This window comes from Arachis hypogaea, chromosome 3 (genome assembly GCF_003086295.3).
Source record: "Arachis hypogaea cultivar Tifrunner chromosome 3, arahy.Tifrunner.gnm2.J5K5, whole genome shotgun sequence".
NCBI lineage: Eukaryota > Viridiplantae > Streptophyta > Magnoliopsida > Fabales > Fabaceae > Arachis > Arachis hypogaea.
Window position 1 is genome coordinate 20,422,437 of NC_092038.1, and position 22,904 is coordinate 20,445,340.

At 32.0% G+C, this 22,904-nt stretch overlaps 1 non-coding gene across 1 annotated transcript; it reads right to left on the reverse strand.

Annotated features, from left to right (window-relative positions):
* Window positions 1–8,950: 8,950 nt before the first annotated feature.
* Window positions 8,951–9,058, reverse strand: LOC112793842 (small nucleolar RNA R71). The gene has a single exon (XR_003198534.1). It is a non-coding gene; the product is annotated as a small nucleolar RNA R71 (small nucleolar RNA).
* Between the last annotated feature and the right edge of the window lie 13,846 nt (window positions 9,059–22,904).

The window sequence follows — 22,904 nt, forward strand, 5'->3', positions numbered from 1 at the left end:
AAAGCGGTCTATATGGTGTTCAATGTAGTCATTGGATGACAGCTGGAGTATACTCTCTTTGGTCTCTGACCCACGGATCTGAATTACCTTTCCTGACAACAGAGCATTCGAATCCGTGACGTTAGAACCTTCGTGGTATAAGCTAGAATCAATTGGCAGCATTCTTGAGATCCGAAAAGTCTAAACCTTGTTTGTGGTATTCCGAGTAGGATCCGAGATGGGATGACTGTGACGAGCTTCATACTCGTGACTATTGGGCACAGTGACAGTGTGCAAAAGGATCAATGGATCTTATTCTGACACGATCGAGAACCGACAGCTGATTAGCCATGCGAGAAATCGTAGAGGACATGTTTCACTGAAAGGACGGATGGTAGCCATTGACAACGGTGATCCACCAACATACAGCTTGCCATAGAAGGGAGTACGCATGATTGGATGAGGACAATAGGAAAGCAGAGGTTCATAGGCAATAAAGCACCTCCAAACGCTTATCTGAAATTCCTACCAAGGAACTGCATAAGTAACTTTATTTTATTTTATGTTTTATTTCTCTTTTAACTATCAAAACATTATAACCATTTAAATCCGCCTGACTGAGATTTATAAGATGACCATAGCTTGTTTCAAGTCGACAATCTCCGTGGGATCGACCCTTACTCACGTAAGGTATTACTTGGACGACCCAGTGCACTTGCTGGTCAGCTGCGCGGAGTTGTGAGAAAAGTGTAAACTCACGATTTCGTGTACTAAATACCATACATGAAAATCAGTACAACAACAATAAAAGCAAGAAGATTGGACTGAATTTTAGATGATTTAGTTATAGCAACCCTATCAAATTCATATGCTTCTTGCTTAGGATATCCTCGGAGTAGAATCTGGTGAGTGCCCTGTGATTTTACGTAACGTGCATTAGGATGAAATTCAAAATATTAATTGTTGTCAACTATGAATTGATGCACACTAATTAGATTATGAGAGATATCTGGTGCATGAAGTAATTATTTTAAAATAAATCTGTGATTGTTATCTAAAGAGATTAGGTATGAATGACTAATGTGTGCAATAAGAGTTTGAGAATCATTACCTAACATTACCTGTTCTGTTCCTTGAAAATCCAAAGAGGAGTAAAGATTGGTCTGATCATTGGTGACCCGTGTCTGGGAGCCAAGAGGATTCAACATCAGATTTAGGTGTTGTAAAATAGGCTCTGGAGTTGTGAAAAGAGTGTGGTGCGTGGTCGTGTTACTAAGGAGGAGAAATTGGAATTAGCATATGAATTTGCATGAAAATTCTGGCCGAACCGATAAAAATAGAAAGCTACTGTGTGTCCAAATCTTTTACAGAGTTGGCATTGAGGAAGATTTGTTAAATTCCTCAATATGCCTCCTCTAAAGGCTTTTCTTCTTCCTTTTTTAGTTGTTAAATCTCTACCATTTTTTCTATTGTTGAATTGATAGCTGGTTTGAGTGAAGTTTGATTGAATAATTTTAAGAGTAGGTTTCTTAAATTTTTTCAACATACTTTCATGAGAGATCAGTAATGTTTCAACATTTATTAGACTTATAGAGTCATATTTTGACATCATCTAGATGTATACTTTATATTCTTCATTTAAACCCTTAGTAATGACTTTAAAGTGCTCATCAAGTGTTAAATGATGACCCATATTGCCAAAGAATCAACAATTTTTTTAATTTTCTTGAGATATTCACCGGCTGAACTTCCTCCTTTTTTTAATACTTTTCAATTCTGTTCTCAATTGCTTGATTTTGATCTTCGAAAACTTTACAAAATGCTCTTGAATTTTTTTCACATTTGATAAGTAAATTTACAACCAATCATTTTTGTTTTGAAGGATTTATCCATGAATTGAATGAGTCATGTAATGAGAAGATTATCACGTTGTTTTCACTGCTTGTAGTTCTTTAAAAATGTGTTGGATGCACGATCTGCTTCATAATCAAATATAGAGGAGACCAATTCTTTCTAAAAGTGATCATCAAGATCATTGGCTCCTATTGTGAATAAAGTAAGTTGTTTCCAAATAAAAAAGCTTGTTTCATCAAGCTTGTCACCGATTGGTATGAACTTTTGAGAATTATTTGTAAGAAAAAGAAGATTGTTAGTTATGGTAAAAATTTCAGGAGATGTAATTTCTGGTGAATATATTTTTGGATTGGAGTCTTGCTCTAATACTATATTAGGTGCCAGAGATCAAAGATGAAAAAGACGAAGATTGATGATGAACGCGACAGAAGAGATTCTGCAACAATGACAATGAAATTGGTATTGTATATATTCTCGTTCAGGGAAATAGAAGGAGTGTATATTATACATGGAACAGGCCACATAACCCTTATATATAGAATCCAATCCTTCCTGTTCCAATAATAAATTAATAACAGAGTTGATTAGCTAAAACAAAGTCTTAATACAATAAATTTTGATTTTCTTATTTAGTCAAGTTATTTCAGTAACTTTATTGTTTTTATATTTAACACACTCATATAATGAGATGTATTTATTGGTACATCAATTTAAACAATAATTCTGATACCGTTTATAATAATGCAGGTCACACACATATGAATATTGTCCATTTGCCAAATAGGGATGCTGAACCTAGCCCCATCCTTATTCACGATTTTGTTCTTGATTATAGGAATAGTGGCAAAATCCTATAAAATTTAGGGTTTAAGGTTGGTATGCAAATCCAATATTAAATCCCAATAACTTTAAATTTGTTCAACTATTTGATTTACATTTTGTCATTCAATTTGTAGTTTTATTTAACAACTTAATTAATATTTTTTTATAGTCTACTATCATCATCTATCATATTATCATTATTTTGATTTTATCTACCAAATTGCATATCATATTCAGGATGATTTTGCTCTGCATTTTCTTTCACACTAACTATTTAAGCATTGTTTTCATATAATGAGTCAATATATTAGCAAATTATAATTGCTTTTATTTATCTATTGAAAACATCGTTAATGTATCAACAAAAATCATGAGGCTTTTTGGCGTCAATGTTCTACTTAATATACTAAAACTGAGTTTTCCCAACTAATGAAGGTGAGGTGTCAATCTTTTGTAATTCCGTTTTTCCTCCAAAATGAACTTTTCTATTCTCTATTTTTAATTATTTTATAAAAAATATCTTTATTATAATTATACTAATTTAGAAACATATATTTATTATAATTATATCAAATCAATATTTAATGCATTATTAAACTACTTATCAATTATCAATTGAAAATACTTTTAATAATAATAATAATAATAATAATAATAATAATAATAATAATAATAATAATAATATGATAATGATATGATAATTGCACCGGTCGTAGTAATCATGATAAGAATATTTGAATCTAATCATAAAATGATCAAATTTTATTATATTAATAACGCACATTAATTTTAAATATTTTTAGTCATTTTAATTATATTAATTTTAAAAATATTAATATAATTCTAATTCTTATTTATTATCCAATAATAATAATAATAATAATAATAATAATAATAATAATAATAATAATAACTTAAAAAATTCATATATAAACTATTTCAATTACTCGTGTATTATTATTAAAATTCTATATGTTCCTAAATATAAGTCTTGAAAAATACGACATGGCACGGCTATCAGTGTAGAATTGTTTAGGTTTGTTTAGGAAGATATAATAGAATTTATATTTCTATTTCAATTTGTGTATATCAAGTATAATATTCTTATTCATTGTCCAGAATTTCTCCGATTATGATAGAAGATAATGATTCTAATCATATTATGAAAAATTATATAATTTTAACAAAATTAATATATGATGTGTAATTACTGTATATAATAAAAAATTACCTTAATAATAAATAATTTACATATTTATTTTTGTTTTACTAAAGTCTATATATAGTATTTTTTTGTGGTACATGAATCTAAATTTGAGAGTCAACTCATAATTTTATATTTATTATTTTTCTTTTACTACTTCATACAATAAGAATGTATTCTTCGTTTTTCATCAAAATTGATCATTTTAAGGTATAAATTTATAATTTTGATATACTATTAGTGTAAAGTAGTTTTACACAAATATTCAATAACCTAATATCATATCATAAAAAATAACTATCCTTTATATTAATTATATTCACCTAAATGATATTCCAAAAAAATAGACATAATTAAATAATTATATAAAATATTTTATACTATCAATAATTAAAATTAGACTCTAATTTGTATCTAAAAATACAAAATAAAATTATATATTAAATTAACTTAATAAAAACAAAATATTATTGTAACATTATTTAATTAATAAATTTATTTAGTTAAAGGTTATATCTCTATTTTTTTCAGTTCCACTTTAATATTTACTAGTAAATTGAAAAATTTTGTATTGGATATCTATTTTGATAATTAGTTCTTAAACATAAATTAAAATAAAAATTAATTAAAATATTAACGCATTTTTTACTTTTATCTATCTAAGTAACTAATTCTATTATTATTATTATTATTATTTGAAATTAATTTTTTGTATTTCTTTTAATAATTAAATAATAATTAAATAATCTATAAAGTATATAATGAGGATATGAGAAATTTAATATAGATTTTTTTCTAAAATATCATTTATTGTATATAATTTATAAAAAAATATATTTCACTTTTATTATTGATTAGAAGATAACCTATTTATATTTTGATTAATTTTATTTATTATTATTATTATGTTTAATTTACAGAAAGATAAATTAATAACCATATTATTACTTATCAATATATTAATATTGATAATGATTACATAAAAATTATTTAATATTTAATATTTTTATATTATTTATTTTTTTTATATATTTTGATATATTTATAAATATTTTTTATTATTTTTATATGCTATATGTTTACCCCCACTATTTAAAATTTCTGGATCCGTCACTATTTTTTAGCGTATTTCTTAATTTATTTTTTATAATTCATTGAATACAATTTATTACAATAAACTAATTATATCAACTAATAGATTTGATTAGATATTTAAATATCACACGATTTATTATAATTCATATCAATCAAATAATTGTAATTTATTATATCAATTATTTTAATTCATTAACTTATAAGGTACATGATGAGCGGATAATTTATACGCTTTTTGGCATTGTTTTTAGTATGTTTTTAGTATGATCTAGTTAGTTTTTAGTATATTTTTATTAGTTTTTAGTTAAAATTCACTTTTCTGGACTTTACTATGAGTTTGTGTGTTTTTCTGTGATTTCAGGTATTTTCTGGCTGAAATTGAGGGACCTGAGCAAAAATCTGATTCAGAGACCAAAAAGGACTGCAGATGCTGTTGGATTCTGACCTCCCTGCACTCGAAGCGGATTTTCTGGAGCTACAGAAGCCCAATTGGCGCGCTCTCAACGGCGTTGGAAAGTAGACATCCTGGGCTTTCCAGCAATATATGATAGTCCATACTTTGCCCAAGATTTGATGGCCCAAACCGACGTTCAAAGTCACCCTCAGGAATTCCAGCGTTAAACGCCGGAACTGGCACCAAAATGGGAGTTAAACGCCCAAACTGGCATAAAAGCTGGCGTTTAACTCCAAGAAGAGTCTCTACACGAAAATGCTTCATTGCTCAGCCCAAGCACACACCAAGTGGGCCCGGAAGTGGATTTTTATGTCATTTACTCATCTCTGTACACCCTAGGCTACTAGTTTTCTATAAGTAGGACATTATACTATTGTATTTTCATCGGGGTAGCTATCTTCATTTTATGCTATCTTAGATCATTGGGAGGCTGGCCTCACGGCCATGCCTAGACCTTGTTCTTATGTATTTTCAACGGTGGAGTTTCTACACACCATAGATTAAGGTGTGGAGCTCTGCTGTACCTCGAGTATTAATGCAATTACTATTGTTCTTCCATTCAATTCCGCTTGTTCTTGTTCTAAGATATCACTTGTTCTTCAACTTGATGAATGTGATGATCCGTGACACTCATCATCATTCTCACCTATGAACGTGTGACTGACAACCACCTCCGTTCTACCTTCGATTGGGTGAATATCTCTTGGATTCCTGATTGCACAATGCATGGTTGATCGCCTGACAACCGAGTGCTCGCCTGATAACCGAGCCAACCATTCCGTGAGATCAGAGTCTTCGTGGTATAGGCTAGAACTGATGGCGGCATTCAAGAGAATCCGGAAGGTCTAACCTTGTCTGTGGTATTCTGAGTAGGATTCAATGATTGAATGACTGTGACGTGCTTCAAACTCCTAGCAGGCGGGGCGTTAGTGACAGACGCAAAAGAATCGCTGGATTCTATTCCGGCCTGACCGAGAACCGACAGATGATTAGCCATGCTGTGACAGAGCATAGGAACATTTTCACTGAGAGGATGGGAGGTAGCCACTGACAACGGTGAAACCCTACATAAGCTTGCCATGGAAAGGAGTAAGAAGGATTGGATGAAGACAGTAGGAAAGCAGAGAGACGGAAGGGAAGGCATCTTCATGCGCTTATCTGAAGTTCCTACCAATGAATTACATAAGTATCTCTATCTTTATCTTTTATGTTTTTATGCGTTCATCACCATATCCATTTGAGTTTGCCTGACTAAGATTTACAAGATGACCATAGCTTGCTTCATACTAACAATCTCCGTGGGATCGACCCTTACTCGCGTAAGGTTTATTACTTGGACGACCCAGTGCACTTGCTGGTTAGTTGTGCGAAGTTGTGTAATGCCATGGTATTGAACACCAAGTTTTTGGGGTCCATGACCGGGGATTATGAGAGTTGTGAAAAGTATTGTTCACAATTTCGCGCACCAAGTTTTTGGCGCCGTTGCCGGGGATTGTTCAGTTTGGACAACTGACGGTTCATCTTGTTGCTTAGATTAGGTATTTATTTTTTTTTTCGAAATTCTTGAAGATGAATTCTAGTGTTTCATGGTGATGTTCTTATCATCACCAAAGCTGATTGATCTTCATCAATTTAGCTCTTGAATGCAATGTTCTGCTGAAGCTTGGCTGACCATGTCTAATTCCTTTAGACTGAAGCTTTAGACTAACCTTGCATGATTCCTGGAATTCTCATTAAGAATTTTGATATCTTTTTCCACTTAATTTTCGAAAAAGCACAAAAAAATCAAAAAATCATAAAATCCAAAAATTTCTTGTTTGAGTCTAGTGTCTCATCTTAAGTTGGGTGTCAATTGCATGCATTCATTCATGTGTCTTAAGGATCTTCAAGTAATTCTTGATGATTTTCGTGCTCTGATCTTTGAATTCAATTGACTTGAGTGTTTTGTGTGTCTCATATGCATTCTCATTTTGTTAGTGTCAGTGGTATACAAACTGCTAAGTTTGGTGTCTTGCATGCATTGTTATTTGATTCTTGTTGCATTTTGATTTATCCTTATTATTAAAAATCCAAAAATATTTTTACTTTGTGTCTTTTCAAGTCAATAATACAGAAGAATTGAAGATTCAGAACATTCAGCAGAGGAATTGCACAGAAAAGCTGGGCGTTCAAAACGCCTAGTGAAGAAGGACAGACTGGCGTTTAAATGCCAGCCAGGGTACCTGGTTGGGCGTTTAACGCCCAAAAAGGTAGTGTTTTGGGCGTTAAACGCCAGAATGTGCACCATTCTGGGCGTTTAACGCCAGGATGGCACAAGGGGGAAGATTCTGTTTTCAAATCAGATTTTTTTTCAAGTTTTTAAAGTTTTTCAAAATCAAATCTTTTTCAAATCAATTTTTCAATCAAATCTTTTTCAAAATCAATTTCTTTCCATTTTCAAAGATACTTACTATCAATTAATGATTTGATTCAACATTTCAAGTATGTTACCTTTTCTGTTGAGAAAGGTTTAATGTTTGAATCATATCTTTTCTTGTTAGTCAAGTTTTTAATTTTCAAAATCAAATCTTTTTAAAATGTTTTTCAAATCATATCCTCTCAATCACAATTTTTTTTAAAAACCAATCATATCTTCTTAACCACATCTTTTTCAAAACAGTTTTCAATCAAATCTTTTTGATTTCTAATTTCAAAATCTTTTTCAAAAAAAAAAATCACTTGACTTCTTTTCCACCCTTGATTTTCGAAAATCAATTAAGGTTTTTCAAAAATGTTTTCAAAATATTTTACTTAATTTTCGAAAATTACTTCCCTTCTTCTCATATCCTTCTATTTATGGACTAACACTATCCCTTAATACAAAATTCGAACTCCATCCTCTTTGATAAGTTCGAATTTTCTACTTCTGTCTTCTAATTTTCTTTTCCTCTGACACCTAAAGGAATCTCTATACTGTGACATAGAGGATTCCACATTTTCTTGTTCCTTTCTCTTTCTTATGAGCAGGAGCAAAGACAAAAACATTCTTGTTGAGGCTGACCCTGAACCGGAAAGGACCTTGAAGAGAAAGCTAAGAGAAGCCAAAGCACAACTCTCTTTAGAGGACCTAACCGAATTCTTCAAAAAAAGAAGAACCTATGGCAGCCGAAAACAACAACAATGCCAACAATGCAAGGAAGGTGCTGGGTGACTTTACTGCACCTACTCCCGACTTCTATGGGAGAAGCATCTCTATCCCTGCCATTGGAGCAAACAACTTTGAGCTTAAGCCTCAATTAGTTTCTCTAATGCAACAGAATTGCAAGTTCCATGGACTTCCATTGGAAGATCCTCATCAGTTTTTAGCTGAATTCTTGCAAATCTGTGACACTGTCAAGACTAATGGGGTTGACCCTGAGGTCTACAGACTTATGCTATTCCCTTTTGCTGTAAGAGACAGAGCTAGAACATGGTTGGACTCACAACCTAAAGAAAGCCTGGACTCTTGGGAAAAGCTAGTCAATGCCTTCTTGGCAAAGTTCTTTCCACCTCAAAAATTGAGTAAGCTTAGAGTGGAAGTCCAAACCTTCAGACAGAAGGAAGGAGAATCCCTCTATGAAGCTTGGGAAAGATACAAACAATTAATCAGAAAGTGTCCTTCTGATATGCTTTCTGAATGGAGCATCATAGGTATTTTCTATGATGGTCTCTCTGAACTGTCCAAGATGTCTTTGGATAGCTCTGCTGGAGGATCTCTTCACTTGAAGAAGACGCCTACAGAAGCTCAAGAGCTGATTGAAATGGTTGCAAATAACCAATTCATGTACACTTCTGAAAGAAATCCTGTGAACAATGGGACTAGTCAGAAGAAAGGAGTTCTTGAGATTGACACTCTGAATGCCATATTGGCTCAGAACAAAATATTGACTCAACAAGTCAATATGATTTCTCAAAGTCTTTCTGGAATGCAAAATGCACCAAGCAGTACTAAGGAAGCTTCATCTGAGGAAGAAGCTTATGATCCTGAAAACCCTTCAATGGAAGAGGTGAATTACATGGGAGAACCCTATGGAAACACCTATAATCCTTCATGGAGGAATCATCCAAATATTTCATGGAAGGATCAACAGAGACCTCAACAAGGTTTCAACAACAATAATGGTGGAAGAAACAGGTTTAGCAATAGCAAGCCTTTTCCATCATCTTCTCAGCAATAGACAGAGAGTTCTAAGCAGAATACCTCTGACTTAGCAACCATGGTCTCTGATCTGATCAAAACCACTCAAAGTTTCATGACTGAAACAAGGTCCTCCATTAGAAATTTGGAGGCACAAGTGGGTCAGCTGAGCAAGAAAATTACTGAACTCCCTCCTAGTACTCTTCCAAGCAATACAGAAGAAAATACAAAAGGAGAGTGCAAAGCCATCAACATGGCCGAATTTGGAGAGGAAGAAGAGGCAGTGAACGCCACTGAGGAAGGCCTCACTGGGCGTCCACTGGCCTCCAATGAGTTCCCCAATGAGGAACCATGGGAATCTGAGGCTCAAACTGAGACCATAGAGATTCCATTGGATTTACTTCTGCCATTCATGAGCTCTGATGAGTATTCTTCCTCTGAAGAGGATGAGTATGTCACTGAAGAGCAAGTTGCTAAATACCTTGGAGCAATCATGAAGCTAAATGACAAGTTATTTGGAAATGAGACCTGGGAGGATGAACCCCCTTTGCTCACTAAAGAACTGGATGACTTGTCTAGGCAGACACTGCCTCAAAAGAGACAGGATCCTGGGAAGTTTTCAATACCTTGTACCATAGGCACCATGACCTTCAAGAAGGCCTTGTGTGACTTAGGGTCAAGTGTAAACCTCATGCCTCTCTCTGTAATGGAGAAGTTAGGGATCTCTGAGGTACAAGCTACAAAAATCTCACTAGAGATGGCAGACAACTCAAGAAAACAAGCCCATGGACTTGTAGAGGATGTTCTGGTTAAGGTTGAAGACCATGACATCCCTACTGATTTCATAGTCCTAGAGACTGGGAAGTGCATGGATGAATCCATCATTCTTGGCAGACCCTTCCTAGCCACAGCAAAGGCTGTGATTGATGTTGATAGAGGAGAGTTGATCATTCAAGTGAATGAAGAATCCTTGGTGTTTAAGGCCCAAGGATATCCCTCTGTCATCATGGAGAGGAAGCATGAAGAGCTTCTCTCAAAAACAGAGCCCCCACAGTCAAACTCTAAGTTTGGTGTTGGGAGGCCACAACCAAACTCTAAGTTTGGTGTTGAACCCCCACATTCAAACTCTAAGTTTGGTGTTGGGAGGTCCCAACATAGCTCTGAACATTTCTGAGGCTCCATGAGAGTCCTCTGTCAAGCTAATGACATTAAAGAAGCGCTTGTTGGGAGGCAACCCAATGTTATATTTTCTCTATTTTCTTTTGTTATTTTATCTTTTTTGTAGGTTGATGATCATAAGAAATCACAAAATCAATGAAAAAAGCAAAAACAGAATGAAAAACAGGAAGAAAAACAGCACACCCTGGAGGACGCATCTACTGGCGTTTAAACGCCAGTGAGGTTAGCAGGTGGGCGTTTAACGCCCAGTCTGGCACCATTCTGGGCGTTTAACGCCAGAAAGGGGCACCAGACTGGCGTTAAACGCCAGAAAAGGGCAAGAAGCTGGCGTTAAACGCCAGAAATGGGCACCAGCCCGGCGTTTAACGCCAGAATTGGCACAAAACGAGATTTTGCTTGCCATTTGGTGCAGGGATGACTTTTCCTTGACACCTCAGGATCTGTGGACCCCACAGGATCCCCACCTACCCTACCACTCTCTCTCCTCTTCACCCATTCACCAATCACCTCAACACCTCTTCCCCAAAAAACCCCTCACCTATCAAATCCCTTCTTTCTCTTCACCACTCACATCCATCCTTCATAAAACCCCACCTACCTCACCATTCAAATTCAAACCACTTTCCCACCCAAACCCACCCTCAAATGGCCGAACCCTACCCTTCCCCTCTCCTATATAAACCCTCCTTCCCTCCTTCATTTTCACACAACTTAAACACCATTTCTCTCCCCTTTGGCCGAACACAAAGCCATTCCCTTTCTCCTCCTTTATTCTTCTTCTACTCTCTTCTTTCTTCTTTTGCTCGAGGACGAGCAAACATTTTAAGTTTGGTGTGGTAAAAGCATTGCTTTTTGTTTTTCCATAACCATTTATGGCATCCAAGGCCGGAGAAACCTCTAGAAAGAGGAAAGGGAAGGCAAAAGCTTTCACCTCCGAGTCATCGGAGATGGAAAGATTCATCTCAAGGGTGCATCAAGACCACTTCTATGAAGTTGTGGCCTTGAAGAAGGTGATCCCCGAGGTCCCTTTTTCACTCAAAAAGAGTGAATATCCGGAGATCCAACATGAGATCCGAAGAAGAGGTTGGGAAGTTCTTACCAACCCCATTCAACAAGTCGGAATCTTAATGGTTCAAGAGTTCTATGCCAATGCATGGATCACCAAGAACCATGATCAAAGTGTGAACCCGGATCCAAAGAATTATCTTACTATGGTTCGGGGGAAATACTTGGATTTCAGTCCGGAAAGTGTAAGGTTGGCATGCAACCTGCCTATGATGCAAGGAGATGAACATCCTTACACTAGAAGGGTCAACTTTGATCAAAGGTTGGACCAAGTCCTCACAGTCATATGTGAAGAGGGCGCCCAATGGAAGAGAGATTCAAGAGGGAAGCCGGTTCAATTGAGAAGGCATGACCTCAAACCCGTGGCTAGAGGATGGTTGGAGTTTATCCAACGCTCAATCATTCCCACTAGCAACCGGTCCGAAGTTACCATAGACAGGGCTATCATGATTCATAGCATCATGATTGGAGAAGAAATAGAGGTTCATGAGGTTATAGCCCAAGAACTCTATAAGGTGGCGGACAAGTCCTCTACCTTGGCAAGGTTAGCCTTTCCTCATCTCATTTGTCACCTCTGTTATTCAGTTGGAGTTGACATAGAGGGAGACATCCCTATTGATGAGGACAAGCCCATCACTAAGAAGAGGATGGAGCACACAAGAGACCCCACTCATCATGAGATCCCTGAGATACCTCAAGGGATGCACTTTCCTCCACAAAACTACTGGGAGCAACTAAACACCTCCCTAGGAGAATTAAGTTCCAACATGGGACAACTAAGGGTGGAGCACCAAGAACACTCCATCATCCTCCATGAAATTAGAGAAGATCAAAGGATCATGAGAGAGGAGCAACAAAGACAAGGAAGAGACATTGAGGAGCTCAAGCACTCCATAGGATCTTCAAGAGGAAGAAAGAGCAGCCATCACTAAGGTGGACCCGTTCCTTGATTTCCTTGTTCTTTATTCTTCTGTTTTTCAAATTTTTTGTGCTTATGTCTATCCATGTTTGTGTCTTGTGATCATTAGTGTCTTAGTGTCTATGCCTTAAAGCTATGAATGTCCTATGAATCCATCACCTTTCTTGAATAAAAATGTGCTTAATTGAAAAAGAAAAGAATTGCATGAATTTTGAATTTTATAACAGTTTAATTATTTTGATGTGGTGGCAATATTTTTGTTTTCTGAATGTATGCTTAAACAGTGCATATGTATCTTGAATTTGTGGTTCATGAATGTTGGCTCTTGAAAGAATGATGAAAAAGGAGACATGTTACTGAGGATCTGAAAAACCATTAAAATGATTCTTGAAGCAAGAAAAAGCAATGAAAAAAAAAACGAAAAAAAAGAGAAGAAAGAAAGAAAAAGAAAAAAAATAAAGTTGTGATCCAAGGCAAAAAGAGTGTGCTTAAGAACCCTGGATACCTCTAATTGGGGACTCTAGCAAAGCTGAGTCACAATCTGAAAAGGTTCACCCAATTATGTGTCTGTGGCATGTATGTATCCGGTGGTAATACTGGAAGACAGAGTGCTTTGGGCCACGGCCAAGACTCAATAAGTAGTTATGTTCAAGAATCATCATACTTTACTAAGAGAATCAATAACACTATCTGGATTCTAAGTTCCTAAAGAAGCCAACCATTCTGAATTTCAAAGGATAGAGTGAGATGCCAAAACTGTTCAGAGGCAAAAAGCTAAAAGCCCCGCTCATCTAATTGATACTGATCTTCATAGATGTTTTTGGAATTTATTGCATATTCTCTTCTTTTCATCTTGTTTGATTTCCGGTTGCTTGAGGACAAGCAACAATTTAAGTTTGGTGTTGTGATGAGCGGATAATTTATACGCTTTTTGGCATTGTTTTTAGTATGTTTTTAGTATGATCTAGTTAGTTTTTAGTATATTTTTATTAGTTTTTAGTTAAAATTCACTTTTCTGGAATTTACTATGAGTTTGTGTGTTTTCTGTGATTTCAGGTATTTTCTGGCTGAAATTGAGGGACCTGAGCAAAAATCTGATTCAGAGACCAAAAAGGACTGCAGATGCTGTTGGATTCTGACCTCCCTGCACTCGAAGCGGATTTTCTGGAGCTACAGAAGCCCAATTGGCGCGCTCTCAACGGCGTTGGAAAGTAGACATCCTGGGCTTTCCAGCAATATATGATAGTCCATACTTTGCCCAAGATTTGATGGCCCAAACCGGCGTTCAAAGTCACCCTCAGGAATTCCAGCGTTAAACGCCGGAACTGGCACCAAAATGGGAGTTAAACGCCCAAACTGGCATAAAAGCTGGCGTTTAACTCCAAGAAGAGTCTCTACACGAAAATGCTTCATTGCTCAGCCCAAGCACACACCAAGTGGGCCCGGAAGTGGATTTTTATGTCATTTACTCATCTCTGTACACCCTAGGCTACTAGTTTTCTATAAGTAGGACATTATACTATTGTATTTTCATCGGGGTAGCTATCTTCATTTTATGCTATCTTAGATCATTGGGAGGCTGGCCTCACGGCCATGCCTAGACCTTGTTCTTATGTATTTTCAACGGTGGAGTTTCTACACACCATAGATTAAGGTGTGGAGCTCTGCTGTACCTCGAGTATTAATGCAATTACTATTGTTCTTCCATTCAATTCCGCTTGTTCTTGTTCTAAGATATCACTTGTTCTTCAACTTGATGAATGTGATGATCTGTGACACTCATCATCATTCTCACCTATGAACGTGTGACTGACAACCACCTCCGTTCTACCTTCGATTGGGTGAATATCTCTTGGATTCCTGATTGCACGATGCATGGTTGATCGCCTGACAACCGAGCCAACCATTCCGTGAGATCAGAGTCTTCGTGGTATAGGCTAGAACTGATGGCGGCATTCAAGAGAATCCGGAAGGTCTAACCTTGTCTGTGGTATTCTGAGTAGGATTCAATGATTGAATGACTGTGACGTGCTTCAAACTCCTAGCAGGCGGGGCGTTAGTGACAGACGCAAAAGAATCGCTGGATTCTATTCTGGCCTGACCGAGAACCGACAGATGATTAGCCATGCTATGACAGAGCATAGGAACATTTTCACTGAGAGGATGGGAGGTAGCCACTGACAACGGTGAAACCCTACATAAGCTTGCCATGGAAAGGAGTAAGAAGGATTGGATGAAGACAGTAGGAAAGCAGAGAGACGGAAGGGAAGGCATCTTCATGCGCTTATCTGAAGTTCCTACCAATGAATTACATAAGTATCTCTATCTTTATCTTTTATGTTTTTATGCGTTCATCACCATATCCATTTGAGTTTGCCTGACTAAGATTTACAAGATGACCATAGCTTGCTTCATACTAACAATCTCCGTGGGATCAACCCTTACTCGCGTAAGGTTTATTACTTGGACGACCCAGTGCACTTGCTGGTTAGTTGTGCGAAGTTGTGTAATGACATGGTATTGAACACCAAGTTTTTGGGGTCCATGACCGGGGATTATGAGAGTTGTGAAAAGTATTGTTCACAATTTCGCGCACCAGTACATAATAGCATAAATGATTTGTTACTTATAATGATTAAATACAATAAATACAGATTAATTTAGTTAAAAAATCATTGTCTCATATGTTTTTCTGTTTATTTTTTTAATTTATTAAATCCAATCAATTATAATAAATTAATTATAACAACTAAATTCAATCAATTATTTTTTAATTTATCTTTTTGAATTCAATAAATCAAATAAAATCAGTTATACTAATTATTTGTATCAACTAACTGATTTGGTTAATTCTTAAAAATATTTTTATTTAATTTATTTTATTTATTTAAATACATGAATTATAACTGATTAGTTATTTAATTTTATTACATATAAAAATATAAAATTTTATTCCTTCTATTTTTATTTTATCACTATAAAAGACCATATATGCTAAAAAAAAAAATCTATTAGGTAGCTTTTACAACAATTCTTTTTCTTCCTAAAAAGGTTCTAGAAGAGTTCTGAGTTTCTGACTGTATTGAAAATGCTCCGCCGCTACGCTACTAGCGCCTCTTCCCCGCTCTCTCTCCTCCACAATCTCCACCGTTTCTTTTACTCCACAGTAACCGCCATAGTGCCCCACCCGAAGGACGATGAGTATCTGAACGCCGCCATTCCGGAGCGTATCAAGATGTTCGAGTCCATCCAGGCCAAGCAAAAAATCCGGCGCCTCTCACTGTCGCCAGATCCAATCAAGGTCACACTTTCCGACGGCACGGTCAAAGACGCCGCCAAGTGGCAAACGACGCCATTCGATGTGGCGAAAGAGATTTCGAAGAACCTCGCCAAGAACGCACTCATAGCGAGGGTCAATGGCGTGCTATGGGACATGGCCAAGCCTCTCGAGCAGGATTGCGAACTAAAGATCTACAAGTTCGAAAACTACGAAGGTCGAGATACATTAAATGTGTTTGGTCAGTAATTAATAATTTTTCAATTTAATGTGTTTGATTCATTCAATTGTATTAATTATAATTAATTAATTATGTAATTTGATTTGATTAGGATAAATATTTTATTATTTAATATTTTATTTGATTCATTAAATTACATTAATCATAACTTCAAATATTTAATTTAATTAGAGTAAATATCAAATTATTTTAAATTTTGTTCATTAAACTAAATTAATTATAACTAATTTATTATTTAATTTGATCGAGATAAATATTAAATTATTTAATAAATAATATATAAACTAATGAAACAAATGAACTCAATTAATTCAATTTATTTTTTTATTATTTTATATATTATTTTTTTCCTCTCTATTTTGTACTTCAGGTAAAATATTTATATTTTTTTATTTTTTATCTTAATTTTACTAATATTTTTCTATAATTTTGTTTTATATTAATTCTTTTTATATTTATTTTGATTAATAGTTCTTAAAGGTATTATTATTTTATTTAAAATAAGTTAATTTTTTCATAATATTTTTATAAAAGTTGATTAATAGGTTATTCTTTAAAATATTTTTTTGAAATTTTTTTAATAAAATCGTATTTTGATTTTTCTCTTTCATCCTTTGTATTAATTAATTATATTAATCTTCTATTGCAATACATTTTTTATTTACTCTACACATTATATTTTCTATCTTCTTTTACTTTTTTAATTGCTATTTGTACATTATTTTTAATTGTTTATTTTACTTTTACTTCTCATATATAGATTTATTGTAATTTATCACATGTTCTTTTTTAATTTAAGTGATTTTTAGGTTATATTTTACCATTGATGCATTTTATTTTGTTTAGTGTATTATTTTTTAGTCTGTGTTTAATATAATAATTTGTAAATATCTATTCTATTATATAAAAATTAAATTTCTGCATTTAATGATAATACTGTTGTGGTACATTTCTGATGGTGTTTTTCGATTTATTTCTTTTCTCATTAAATTTAATTTATTATAATAAATTAATTATATCAACTAATTGATTTGGTTAATTATTTAAATATCATATAATTTATTTTAATTTCTATCAATCAATTAATTGTAATTCAAATTGAATGATTATTTTGTTACAAAATTATTATTTTCTAATCTATTTATGGGCAATAAATATATTAATTATAATCACAAATTAAGCTATTTTACATTAAATGACTTATATAATGCTCATTTCATTTATTAACATAAATGCTGAATTAAATAAGTCATTATTACTTTTGATTTAGAATTAAATGAGAATAAAATCAGAGATACTATTTTATTTGCCATTTAGGGTTTAATGGGTGTCACGCTCAAATATAAATAGTGACTTCCGAATTTTGGTCTCAAACACATCAAAGCCACATCCGTAACTCTTTTTCCATAAAAGGAATTGCGAATTCAACTCTATCAGGGATACAGAAGATTTTTAAAGAACAAGGGAATAGTTTGAATTTGCACGAATTCTAGATGTTCGAACTTACGATGTTGTTTTAGTTGTTTGTCGTTACGAGAATGACTCTAATCTATACGTGTCTAAGGACTAGAATAGATTAAATATTATTTAAGTAATTTATTTTTAATATTGGTATTTGATTAAATTAGTTTTAGAGAAATTTAAAGTGTTGACTCAATTTATATATTACGACTATTCTTTTTGAATATATTATTTTTATATTTTTTTAATATAAAATTTTTTTTCTGATTTTTGAGTTTATTTTCTTTCTTAGATATATGTATCACCTTTTTTTCTCATTTTATATTTTAGATTAGTAATGTAATTATTAAGAAAAATATTTAAAAAAAATATTAAAACATCACTATTTTAAAAAAAAGAAAGATACGTGAAAAAAGGAAAACAAAAAATTAAAACATCATTATTAGAAAAAAAACTATTAATATGCGTATAAATGGGATCGGGATTGAGGAATATATATGGATATAAAAAAATTATTACACGATTGTAGAATAAAAAATAATTATATATATAAAACGGAATAATTATAACAAAAAATAATTAATATATGTGATTTAAATATTTTAAATAATCGGTAACATAGAGTTTAACAAAATATAATTCATATTTTTTTTATGTATATGTATATATATTAAGAAAAATACCATAATATATATATATATATATATATATATATATATATATATATATATATATAGAATTATTTAACAAAATTAGTATATAAGGTTATGGAAAGTCCTATCCAAATTTGATAAGAACAAGACAACTTATATATAAATGGTTTTCATAGATAATAAGATAAGTTGATTATTTTCCACAGTTCTTTCAAGTGATGCTAGGTTCATTTTATAAATATTTTTTGTTCATATTTTAAGTTTATTTGATAAGTAAACCCTTGCACGAATCAAAGACAGTGTGATTTTATAGATTTATAAGTGCTAATAATAGCCTTTATATTTAATTTGTTTTATAGTGTGATAATAGCCAATATATTTGTTGGTAGATTTAACTATTACTATATTATTTATGATCACATTCGGTATATATGTATAATTTATTGAAAAAAGTAGATTATTAAAATCGATTAATAACTATTTTAGAGTTAATCTAATTAACACGATTAAAAGAAACAAACAATGCATAACATATTACTTTTTTATTAATCAAATTATTATAATTTAAATTAATTTTTAAAAAATAATTTAAAATTATAATTTCAATCTTATCACGTGCATGGCGCACGAGTAATTACCCTTGTTATTTCTTATTTTGCTCACATACATTTAAAAGAATAAAAATATACTAATTTGTGACCCTAAAGTTAAAATTTTTTTTGAATAGCACTCAATAGACATGAATTTAAATGATTGAATATAGAGGATTAATCAAACTTTGTGTTGCTATAAAAGGGACAAACTTCGATCACAAGCTATTAAATAGTCACTCTATAATATTTGTATGAGATGCACTTAACTCAAATGAGCATAATCAACATTATCATACCTCCCCAATAATATACAAATTTCTGTAGTATAAAGTCTGAAAATATTTTTAATATTTTTTTCTTTTATTATTGTAAGTATAAAAAGATGTTACAGATAAATTGACATGTCAATTGAAACTAATTTTACAGTATTTAAAAATACAATTTTGCCACTACATAACTACATACAAGTTTAGAACTTTTTGTGTTTTAACAAAATTACAATTAATTAACAATGGTCCTATACTCCTATCGGACATGTCAATTTACTTTATTCGATTTTTTATTATATTACTAACAATAAATAAAAATAATTTTTGAGATTTATTTCACAATCTTAATTTAAAGAAAAAAATTATTCTGCGTATAAATATCTCAATTATAATTTCATAGATAAAATTTGAAGATAAAAAAAAATGCAATGTTCCAGAAGTTTATATTTAATAAATTAAATTAAAAATAATTTTCAATAAGTATAAACAACAATAAATATGTCTGATAAAATAACTTTTAAAATTTAAAAATATTATAAGAAATATTAATTTAAAAATTAAATTTAAATATTAATTAATATATAAAATTATATTAAACTTTTTAATTTTTATAAATACAAATTATCTTTAAAAAATTATAACCACAAACATATAATCTTTTTGATTTATCAAATATAAAATAATAAACTTTATATTTTTATAAAATACAAACATTCTTTTAAAAAAAATTTACCAAATTAAATCTTACACCGTGCAATTCAAATTTTTATAATTACAAATGCGGTTAATATATGAGTTTTACTAATAAGCATTACAAAGAGACTAATTAAAATTATCTCTTTGTTTCTGTACAATCTTATATAATACATATTTTTTAAAAAAATTAAATTTTTATTTTCTCAATACAAAAATATTGTTTTACATTAGGACTTTAATTATTATTTTTAAATCATTGTTAACTACATTCTTAAAAGAGTTATGAAATTTGGTTATAAGAAAAAATATAAATAAATATATAGCTGGCAGTTTCCTGTAATAAGGCCCAGCTACAGAAGAACCGAAGAAGATACTGTCGGTGCTAATTTGTTGGTTCCTACGGAATACGGATACTGATTCCATCATAATAATAATTAAGAAAAAATATTCCATCAGAAAAATTTCCCTTCATCGTTGCCGACAAGTTGGATATTTATGCTCGTTTATTTCCTTCTCATTTTCAAATTATTATTTTTCGTCAATTAAGAAATTAATATATTTGAACAATAGTGTTTTCTAAAAAATATTTTTTAATAAATAAAAAAATAGACACCGGAAAACCGTTCATATATTTTATGATAAAAAATATTTTTTCAACTACTTAGTTTAATCCCAAATAAATATCTAATTGTAATTACAACCATTCTATATAAATACCATAAAACCATTCATACTAGAATAGATATAATCTCATATTCGAATATCTAAACCATTTTAAAGATTGTTTGAAAGAAATTATTTGTCGCTTTATCAGCAAGATTTTCAAAATGTTCAGCGGAATTTTAAAATATGAGCAAAGCCCTTAACGATTTGTATTACCCCTAATTGAAAAATATAATTTTATGGATTCCATATCAAAAGTCAAAACTTAGATTTTTATTTGACTTTTGAAAGAGGAAAGGAACAATTTTCCATTTAATTTTCCCCCCGGCCTGGCTGGACTTTTCTTTTTGAATTTGTTGAAATTTTCAAAGTAAATGATATATATTAGTCTAATAAAATATTATTGAAGTAAAGTATATATAAAATGTATTCTTTTGCACTATCAAGTTATCATATATACTCTTTGTTCGAAGAAAATACCTAAAATCAATGTGGACTTAGACATAAGATTTAAATTTTTTTGGGCAGAAATTTTTTATTTGTTCACTAGAAAGGACAAATCATCCAACATTTTTTCGTGTGAATGATAGTGGAAGATACTTAGAAAAGACTCTAATATTTATATTAGTAAGATTTTTGGATAAATTTAAGTAAATTAAAATTAAAAAAATACTTGAAGTTAATAAGATATTTATAGAGAAAAAATAATTTGATTATTTTTTTATCATTGATAAAACTCTTAATTTGAAAGGGGAAAAATGATTAGCATTTCGTGTTAAAAAGACAATAAACAAAAATTTACAATTCAAATCTAAAAAATGATAAATAATCAAAAGACACTAAGAATATCAACGGGACAGGATGGGGTGGGGGATACCTCCTTGATCCCCATTTTATTCCCAAATTTACTCTATGTTCTCATATCTATTCTCTACCGTAAAGAAATGTCACTCTTCATTCCCATTTTTATAGGACCTTATTCTCCGCGAGGACCTCATTTTCTATCTCTCTAATAGTTTTAACTAATTATTATTTTCTATAGGAATAGAGTTAAAAGTATTTATCCTATACAAAAACAGTAAAATTTTATACAAAAAGTCTAAACGTTAAGATGGCAACTTTCAAAATGACGTAGTAGGAGACGTCATGGCGAGGTGGGGGACACGACATCAAAGAGGAGAATGGACACGACGACAGAATTGTGGAAAGGAACGCCACGAATATGGAGAACGACACGATGAGGATGATGAAACGGTGAGGGGTGACAATGCGGTAAGACGGGAGAGTGGTGAGGGGGTGGCTGCAGAGAGGTTGGATGGAGTATGGATGACGTTGAAGATCTATGAACTAAAGAAGGGTTATGCAAATGAGGATTAGGAATTTTGAGTCTCTCTCTATATATATGACATGTGAAATGATTAAAAAACATATATAAGAATAAACTATTAAGGACAATTAAGTAAATTTAGAATTTCGAGAATTAGTGGAGACGGGACGGGGATTTCCGCTCGAGTCCTTGCACCTGCTTTAGGGGAATTTCGTCCCCCATTTCATCTGACCATCTCAGTAGAAAATTTTTTTCACAATCGGATCTCTATTCGGAACAGTTTTTGCAGGAATTTCCGCATCTCGAAAAATTTTGTCATTCCTAAAACACATTAAAAGATTTTCAATTTCTTATTAACTGCTATATCTAAGCAGAACACCACAAAGACACCAGACAAGCGATCTAAAATTACCTACAAAAGATATTATAATGCAAGATCTCTCCTTTTTACTTTTGCAGAATCTCTATATTTGTAATAATGGGTGATTTTTTTCGATTTTTAAAAAACGTATCCCATATTATAGTAAATGATGATTTGTAGATAGTATCGAGGTAATGGAGTAATAAGACTCTAATTACTGCACAAGTCGGATTGAACGCGGAGAGCGAAATTCTGTTTCAAATAATTAAGTTGGATTGACAAATTTAAAATCTCATCAATTGGATATATATATAATTAATAGACTTTCTTAAAATAATTCAATATTTATAGAGCTCATAGTCCTAAACTATTTGGATCAGGATATGAATACTATTATCACAATTATTTTTAAATTGATTAAAATTGAACACTTTAAATAATGTTACAATGCATTATTGATTAATTAATAATAATAATAATAAAGATGTAAAAATCTTTTGCGTTGATATTGTATCTAAATTTAAAATCGATTAAATAAATGAAAGTTATGTTATGGCCATATTTTTATGATAAGATACATGTCAAAATTTTGGATAGAAGTTGTCTTTTACCTCTTCAACTAACGTATTTATATCA